This window comes from Chiloscyllium plagiosum, unplaced genomic scaffold (genome assembly GCF_037043375.1).
Source record: "Chiloscyllium plagiosum isolate Xiang-an unplaced genomic scaffold, Cpla_swu_hap1 HiC_scaffold_20, whole genome shotgun sequence".
In the NCBI taxonomy this organism is placed as follows: domain Eukaryota; kingdom Metazoa; phylum Chordata; class Chondrichthyes; order Orectolobiformes; family Hemiscylliidae; genus Chiloscyllium; species Chiloscyllium plagiosum.
The window spans coordinates 71,033,869-71,043,217 of NW_028270158.1; positions in this window are offsets into that span (position 1 = coordinate 71,033,869).

The window sequence follows — 9,349 nt, forward strand, 5'->3', positions numbered from 1 at the left end:
TTAAATGTATCAGGATCCTGCCAAATATGTTCAGGCTTTCACGGTGTATCAGGACCCTGCGAAGAGTTTACAGGGCTTCACAGTGTGTCAGGATCCCGCTACGTGTTTAGAGTATTTCACGGTGTATCAGGAACCGCCAAACAGTGCACAGAGTTTAACATTACGCCGGGACGCTAATAGTTATGTATCGTGTTTCGCAGAGTATCAGGACCCTGCCAGCTCTGTACAGGGTCTCACAGTGTATCGGGACTCTGCCAGGTGTGTACAGGGTTACAAATTGTAACATGACCCTGCTAGGTTGGTACTGGCTTTGACAATATATCAGGACCCTGCCAGGTGTGCAAATGGTTTCACAGTATAACAGGATCCTGCCGGGAATGTACAGGGTTTCAGTCTATCAGGAACTTGCCTGACATGTAAAGGCTTTAAGAGTGTATCGGGAACCTGCCAGGTGTATACAGGGTTTCAGAGCTTATCGGGAATCTGTCAGATCGGTGCATGGTTTCACAGAGTGTCGGGATCTTGTTAGGTGTTTACAGGGTTTCATGGTGTATCAACTTCCTGCAAAGATTAGATTAGATTAGATTACTTACAGTGTGGAAACAGGCCCTTCGGCCCAACAAGTCCACACCGCCCCGCCGAAGCGCAACCCACCCATACCCCTACATTTACCCCTTACCTAACACTATGGACAATTTAGCATGGCCAATTCACCTAACCAGCACATCTTTGGACTGTGGGAGGAAACCGGAGCACCCGGAGGAAACCCACGCAGACACGGGGAGAACATGCAAACTCCACACAGTCAGTCGCCTGAGGCGGGAATTGAACCCGGGTCTCTGGCGCTGTGAGGCAGCAGTGCTAACCACTGTGCCACCGTGCCGCCCCTAAGAGTTTGCTCGGTTTCCCAATGTATCAGGAACCTGCCAGGGTGAGTACAGGGCTCACACTGTAACTGGAACTTGCCAGGTGTGTACAGGTTTTCACAGTGTATCAGGAACCTGTCAGCTATTTAGAGGATTTCATAGTGCATCAGCATCCTGCCAGGTCTGAATAGGTATTCACAATTTACCTGGGTACTGTCAGGTGTGTACAGGGTTTCACAATGTAAAATATTCTGCCAGGTGTTCACAGGGTTTCGCTGTGTATTGTGACGCTCCCAGGTGTGTATAGGGTTTTCTAGTATAACAGGACCCCTCCAGGTGCATTCCATTTTTCACTGTGTAACAGAAACCTGACAGAGTGTACAGGGTTTCACAGTATTTTGGGACACTGCCAAGTGTGCACAGTATTTCGCAGTGTATTAGGACTCTGACAGCTGTGTACAGGATTTCACAATGTATACTTTTCCTGACAGGTGAGTACAGAGTTTCAGTTTATCATAATCCTGCCAAGTGTACTTTGGTTCACAATGTATCAGGATCCTGCCAAGTGTGTACTGGGTTGCACAGTGTATCAGGATCATGCCAGTCTTGTACAGGATTTCCCAGTGTTCATGACCCTGCCAGGTATGTTCAGGGATGCAAAACGTAGCAAGTTACTGCAAGGAGTGTAGAGTGTATCACAGTGTATCAGGAACCTGGCAGATGTAAACAGGGTTTCACAGTGTATCAGGATACTGCCAGCAGTGTACAGGGATTCCGAGAGCATCAGGACCCTGCCAGGTGTGTACAGGTGTCACGCTATAACCGACCCTGCCAGGTGTGTACAGGTTTTCACAGTGTAGCATGATACTGCCAGGTGTTTAGAGGGTTTCACAATGTATCAGAATCCTGCCAGGTCTGAACAGGGATTCACAGTGTATCAGGAACCTGGAAGATGTGTACAAGATTTCACAAAGAACCTGAATAGTACTGGGAGCATACAGGGTTTCACAGCGGATCAAGATCCTGCCAGGACTGCACAGGGTTTCAAATGTATCAGGAACCTGCCAGGTGTGATCAGGGTTGCAGTTATCAGGCTCCTGCAATGTGTGTACACGGTTTCACACTGTATAAGGAAACTGCCAGGTGTGTACAGCGTTGTACAAGGTAAAAGGTTTTTACTGGACGTGCACATGGTTTCACATTGTATCAGGACCGTGCCAGAGTATATAGGGTTTCCCAGTGTAACACGACTGTGCCACCTGTGTACAGGGTTTCATGGCGAATCAGGATCCTGCAAGGAGTTTACACGATCCTGCCCTGTGTATTCAGTGATTCACAGAGCGTAAGGATCTGTTAGTTGTGTACAGATTTTTACGGTGCATCAGGATCCTGACAGGTTTCTGCAAGGTTTGACAGTGCCCCATAACCCTGCCAGGTGTCTACAAGTTTTGACACTGTATCAGGAACTTGCCAGGTGGGTAGAGCGTTTCACAGCATATCAGTATCCAGCCAGTGGGGTACAGGGCTTCACTCTGTATCAGGATTCTGCCAGGGGTGTACTGGATTTCGCAGTTATCAGGATACTGCCAGGAGTGCACAGGATTTCGCAGTGTATCAGAATCCTTCCAGCTGTAAACAATGATACGCAGCGAATGGGGATACTGCCAGGTATGTACAGGGATTCACATTGTGTCAGGATGCTGCCAGGTGTAAACAGTCATTTACGGTGTATCGCGACCTTGCCAGATGTGTGCAGGTTTTCACATGTAACAGAAGCCTGCCAGGTGGGTACAGAGTTTCACAGTGAATCAGCACCCTGCCAGGTATGTAAAGGATTTCAGAATCAAGGCACTACAAGATCTGTACAATGTTTTGCACATGTATCAGGTTCCTGCCAGTTGTGTACGGGGATTCACAGTATATCAGAACGGCGCCAAGTATGCACAGGTTTTCACAGTGTATAAGGACTCGGCCAGGTGTATACAGGGGTTCATAGTGTGTCAGGACCCTGACAGCTGTGTATAGAGTTTTACAATAAATCAGGATCCTGACTGGTCTAAACAGGTATTCACAGTGTATCAGGACACAGCCAGGAGTGCACAAGGTGTCACACAGTAACATGACTCTGTCAGGCGGGTACAGGATTTTCATAATATACCAGGACCCTGCCAGGCTTGTACAGGGATTCAAAGAGTCTCAGGACGGTGTCAGGTATATACAGGAGTTCACAGTGTATCAGGACCCTGCCAGCTGTAACCAGACTTTCACAATGAATCAGACCTTGCCAGGTGTGTACAACGTGTCACACTGTAATACGACCCTGCCACGTGGGGGCAGGGTTGCACAGTGGAACAAGGTCCTGCCAGGTCTGTACATGGTTTCACAGTGTATCAAGATCCTGTCAGCTGTGCACAGAATTTCACAGTGTATCAGGATCCTGCAAGGTGTGTACAGGTTTTCCATGTGTCTTAGGAGCTTGCCAGGTGTTTATAGAGTTTGACAATGTAATAGGATCTTGCCAGGTGTGTACGGGGTTTCACAACATATCAGGATCCTGCGAAGATTGCACAGCATTTAACAATGTATCAAGATCCTGCCATGTGGGTAAAGGGATTCACAGTGTGTCAGGACTCGGCCAAGTGTGTACAGCGTTTCACAGTGTAACAGGATCCTGCCATTTTTCTACAAGGTTCGACATGCATTATGAAACTGCCAGGTGTCCACAAGTTTTGACAATGTATCAGGACCCTGCTAGGCGTGTAGAGCATTTCAAAGTATATCAGCATCCTGCGAGGAATGTACAGGGTTTCACAGTGTATCAGGATCCTGACAGGTGTAGACAAGGTTAGACAGCGTATGGGGACCGTTCCAGGTATCTACAGGAATTCAGTGTATCCGGACGCTGCGAGGTGTAAACAGGGATTCATAGTATATCAGCAGCCTGCCAGATGGGTACAGTGCTCACAGTGTATTAGCACACTACCAGAGATGTATAGGGTGCCACATTTTTAAAGCGACACTGCCACTTTCGTACAGGTTCTCACAGTATATCAGGGACCTGCCAGTTTTGTGCAGGGTTTCAGAGTCTATCAGGACGTTGCCTCACATTTACTGGGTTAACAGTGCATCGAGACCTTGCCAGGTTTAACCAGGGTTACACAGTGTATCAGGACACTTCCGGGTGTGTACAGCGTTTCACAGCGAGTTAGGACCCTGTCCCGTGTATTAATGGCTTCACAGTGCATCATGATACTACCAGAAGTGTACCTAGTTTCACAGCGTACTCTAACGCTGCCAGGTGTACCCAAGTTTTCACAGGATATCAGGATCTTGCCAGTTGTGTACAGAGTTTCGCAGCATATCAGGATCCTGCGAAGACTGCACAGCATTTCACAGTGTATCAAAATCCTGCCAAATGTGTACCGAGATTCATAGTGTGTCAGGACCCGGTCATGTGTGTATAGCGTTTCACAGTGTATCAGGATCCTGCCAGTTTTCGACAAGGTTCAACAGCATATCATGACCCTGTCAGGTATTCACAAGGTTTGACACTGCATCAGAACCCTGCTAGGTGTGTAGAGCGTTTCACAGCATATCAGCATTCTGCCAGGAGTGTACAGGATTTCGTCGTGTATCAGGATCCTGACAGGTGTAGACAAGCTAACACAGCGTATGGGGACCGTACCAGGTGTCTACAGGGATTCACAGTGTATCAGGACGTTTCCAGGTGTAAACAGGGATTCATAGTAAATCACCAGCCTGTCTGGTGAATACAGAACTCACAGTGTATCAGCACACTGCCAGGGGTATATCGGGTGTCACATGGTATCAGGATCCTAACAGGTATAAACAACGTTATACAGCGAATGGGGACCACACCAGCTGTATACAGGGGTTCACAGCGTATCAGCAGCCTGCCAGGTGGGTACAGAGCTTCACAGTGTATCAGCACCCTGCCAGGAGTGCATAGGGTGCCAAGTTTATACAGGGTATCACAGTATATCAGGACATTGCCAGGTTTGTACAGGGTTTCAGAGTCTATCACGACCTTGCCTGACATGTACTGTTTTAACAGTGCATCGAGATCCTGCCAGGTGTAAACAGGGTTTCACAGTGTATCAGGATGCTTCCAGGTGTGTATAGGGTTTCACAGCGAGTCAGGACCCTGCCCCATGTTTTCGTGGTTTCACAGTGGATCATGATACTGCCAGACGTGTAGAAGGTTTCACAGTGTATCGTAATGCTGCCAGGTGTACCCAAGGGTTCACAGTTTAGCAGAGCACTCTCAGTTGTGCACAGATGTTCACAGTGTATCAGGATCCTGCAAGTTGGGTACAGGCGTCCACAGTGTATCAGGGCCGTGCCAGATGTGTACAAGGTTTTACAGTGTATCAGGACCAGGCCAGGTGCGTACAAGGGCTTCAGAGTGTATCAGGACCATGCAAGCAGTGTGCAGAATTTCACAGTGAATCAGGAGCCTGCCAGGTGTGTACAGAGTTTCACAGTGTATCCGGATCCTACAAGGAGTGTATCGGGTTGACTGCGTATCAGGATCCTGCTAGATGTGTACAGGCGTTATCAGTTGAACCGGATCCTTCCAGGTGTGCACAAGGTTTGACAGTGTCCAAGGATCTTGTCAGTCGTACACAGAGGTTCACAGTGTATCAGCACCATGCCAGGTTTGGACAGGATTTTCAAGTGTTCAGGATCCTGTCAGGTGTGTACAGGGTTCAATAGTGTATTAGGATCTTGTCAAACATGTGTCAGAACCCTGCCAGGTGTTTATAGGGTTTCACAGTGTATCAGGATCCTACCAAGTGTGTACATTTTTCACAGTGTAAAAGGACGCTGTCAGGTGTCCACAAGGTTTGAGAATGTGTCAGGACTCTTCCAGGTATGTAGTGTGTTTCACAGTATATTGGCATCCTGCCAGGAGGGTACAGCATTTCACAGTCAATCAGCACCCTGTCTGAAATGACTTAACCGTGTATCGGGATTTGGCCAGGTGTGTACAGGGTTTCACAGTGCATCAGGATCCTGCGAGCAGTGTACGGAGCTGAACAATATAAAAGAATCCTGCCAGGTGTGCAGACGGGTTCACATTTTTACAGAATCCCCACAGGTGCATTCCGGGTTTCACAGTGTATCAGGACACTACCAGATCGATACAGGGTTTCATAGTGTATCAGGATTCTGCCAGGTGGAGATAGTGTTTCACAGTGCATGAGGACCCTGCCAGGTGTGTACAGGGTTTCACAGTGTATCAGGATCCTGTCATGTGCGTACACGATTTCACAGTGTAACAGGGTCCTGCATGGTGAGTACAGAATTTCACAACGTATGAGCAACCTGCCAGGCGTGTCCAGAGATTCACAGCATTGAACAATCCAGCAGGGAGTATCCAGCATTTCACAGTGTGTCAGGCTCCTGCCAGGTGTGTAGAGGTTTTCACAGTTAACCAGGATCCTGCAAGGAGAGTACAGGGTTGACTGTGTATCAGGATCCTGCTGGATGTGTGCATGGTTCTTTGATTGAACGAGATCCTTCAAGGTGTGCAAAAGGTTTGACAGTGTATCAGGTCCCTGCCACTTGTATACAGGGTTTCACAGTATACCAGGATGCGGCCATGCGTGTACAGAGTATTGGGATCGTTCCAGATCTGTCCAGCATTTCAGCATCCTGTGTATCAGGATCCTGCCAGGTGTGCAGAGGGCTTCACAGTTTATCAGAAACGTGAAGGAGTGTACAAGGTTTACTGTGCAACAGGAGACTTCTAGATGTGTACAGGGGTTTTCAGTCTAACTGGATCCTACTAAGTGTGCACAAGTTATGGCAGTGTATCAGGACCCTGCCAGATGTGTACAGGGTTTCACACATTATCAGGATCCTGCCAGGTGCGGACTGGGTTTCACAGTGTAACAGAATCCTGGCAGGTGTGAACAGGGTTTCACAGAGTATCAGGATCCTGCCATGTGTGTACGGAGATTCACAGTGTATTGAAACACTGCCAGGTATAAACACGGTTTCACAGCGTATCGGGGCCCTACTAAGTGTATATACGGTTTCACTGTGTATGAGGATCCTGCAAGATCAGTCCATATTTTCACAACATATGATGGTACTGCAAGAAGTATCCAGCATTTCACAGTGGATTCGCGTACTGCCAGATGTGTAGAGGATTTCACAGTCTTTCAGGATCGTGCAAGGTTTATACAAAGATGACTGTGTATCAGGCTCCTGCTAGATGTATACAGGGTTTTTCAGTCTAACGGGATTGTGACAGGTGTGCACAAGGTTTGACAGTGTATCAGGACCCTGCCAAGTTTGTACAGGGTTTTACAACGTATCAGGATCCTGCCAGGTGTGTACAGGGTTTCACAGCATATCATAACCATGAGGTGTGTACAGGGTTTCACCGTGTATCAGGACCCTGTGAGGTGTGTACAGGGTATCCAGCGCGTCCGGATCCTTCCAGGTCTGTACAGGGTTTCACAGCGGATCAGGATTAAGCCAGGTGTGTACAGGGTTTCACAGTTTATCGGGACCCTGCCTGTCGTGTACAGGAATAAATAGTCTATCTGAAACCTGACAGGTGTGTTCAGGTTTTCACATTATTTTAGGACTCTGCCAAGTGGTTACATATGTTTACAGTGTACTGAACCGCTTCTAGGAGTATGCAGGGTTTCACAGAGTAACAGTGAACTACCAAGTGTCTGCAGGGTTTCACAGTGTATCAGGACACTGCCAGGTGTGTACCGGGATTCACAATGCATCAGGACTCTGCCATTGGGTACAGGGTTTCACAGTGTATCAGCAGCCTGCTAGCTGTTTAGAGGGCTTCACAGTGTATCAGAACCATTCCAGGTGTGTACAGGCGTTCACAGTGTATCAGGATCCTTCCAAGTATGTACAGGGCTTCACAGTTTATCAGCACAATGCCTTGTGTGTACAAGGTGTCACGCTGTATCATGACTCTTCCACGTGGGTACTCTGTTTCATCACAATATATCAGGATCCTGACAGGTTTGTACAGTGCTTCACGATATATCAGGACGGTGCCAGCGGTGTACATTGTTTCACAATGTATCAATGTGTGTACAATGTATCAATGTTTCACAATGTATCCTATCCGTCTGTACAGGATATCATGCTGTAAGGCGACCCTGCCAGCTGTGTACTAGGTTTCAGAATATATCACGACTCTGGCAAGTGCAGGTTTTCATAGTCCATCAGGAACCCGCATGACATGTACAGGATTTAACAGTGCATCGGGAGATTGCCACATGTATACAGAGTTTCACAGTCTATCGGGATCCCGCCAGGTGCATAAAGGGTTTCAGAGCGTATCAGGACCCTGCCAGGTGTGTACAGAGTTTTACATTGTATTGGTACCCAGCCAAGTGTTTACAGGGTTTTACAGTGTACCGGACACTGCCAGATGTGTGCCAGGTTTCGCAGTATATCGGGACCCTGCAAAATTTGTACAGTGTTTTTCAGGGAATCAGGATCCTCCCAGATGTAAATAGGATCTCACAGTGTATCAGGGAACCAACAGGTTGGACATTGTTTCCAAGTGCATCAGGATCGTGCCAGGTATGTACAGGTTTCAGAGCGTACCAGGATCCTGCCTGGTGTGTACAGAGTTTAGTGTATCAGGTTCCTGTCAAGTGTGTACTAGAATTCACGGTGTAACAGGATCTTGCCAGGTGTGTGCAGGGTTTCACAGTGTATCTGGACCCTGCAAGGTGTGTACAGAGTTTCACAGTGTATCAAGATCCTATCAGACGTGTATAGCTAATCAGGATTCTGCAACTGGTCAACAGGATTTGATAGTGTATCAAGATTCTGCCAGGTGTGCACAGAGTTTTACAGCGTATCCTGAACGTTAGGTGAGTACAGGTTTCAACATATGTCTGGACCCTGCCCGGTGTGTACAGGGTTTCTCAGCTTATCAGGATTCTTCCAGGTGTGTACAGGGTTTCACAGCCATTTCGGATTCTGCCAGGTTTGTACAGGGTTTCAGTGTGTCAGACCCTGCCAGGTGTTCACCAGGTTTGACAGTCTATCGGGGCCCTGCGTGGGTTTCCTCCGGGTGCTCCGGTTTCCTCCCATAGTCCAAAGATGTGGAGGTTAGGTGAATTGGCCATGCTAAATTGCCCGTAGTGTTAGGTAAGGGGTAAATGTAGGGGTATGGGTGGATTGCGCTTCGGCGGGTCGGTGTGGACTTGTTGGGCCGAAGGGCCTGTTTCCACATTGTAATGTAATCTAATGTAATTGTACAGGGTTTCACAGTGTATCAGGACACTTCCAGATGTGTGCAGGGTTTCACAATGTATCAGGATCTTGCCAGATGTGCACAGGGATTCATAGTGTGACAGAATCCTGCCAGGTGTGCACAGGATTTAACAGTGTATCAGAATCCTGTCAGGTGTGTTCAGAGATTAACAGTGAATCAGACTTCCGCCAGGAGTGTGCAGGGTTTC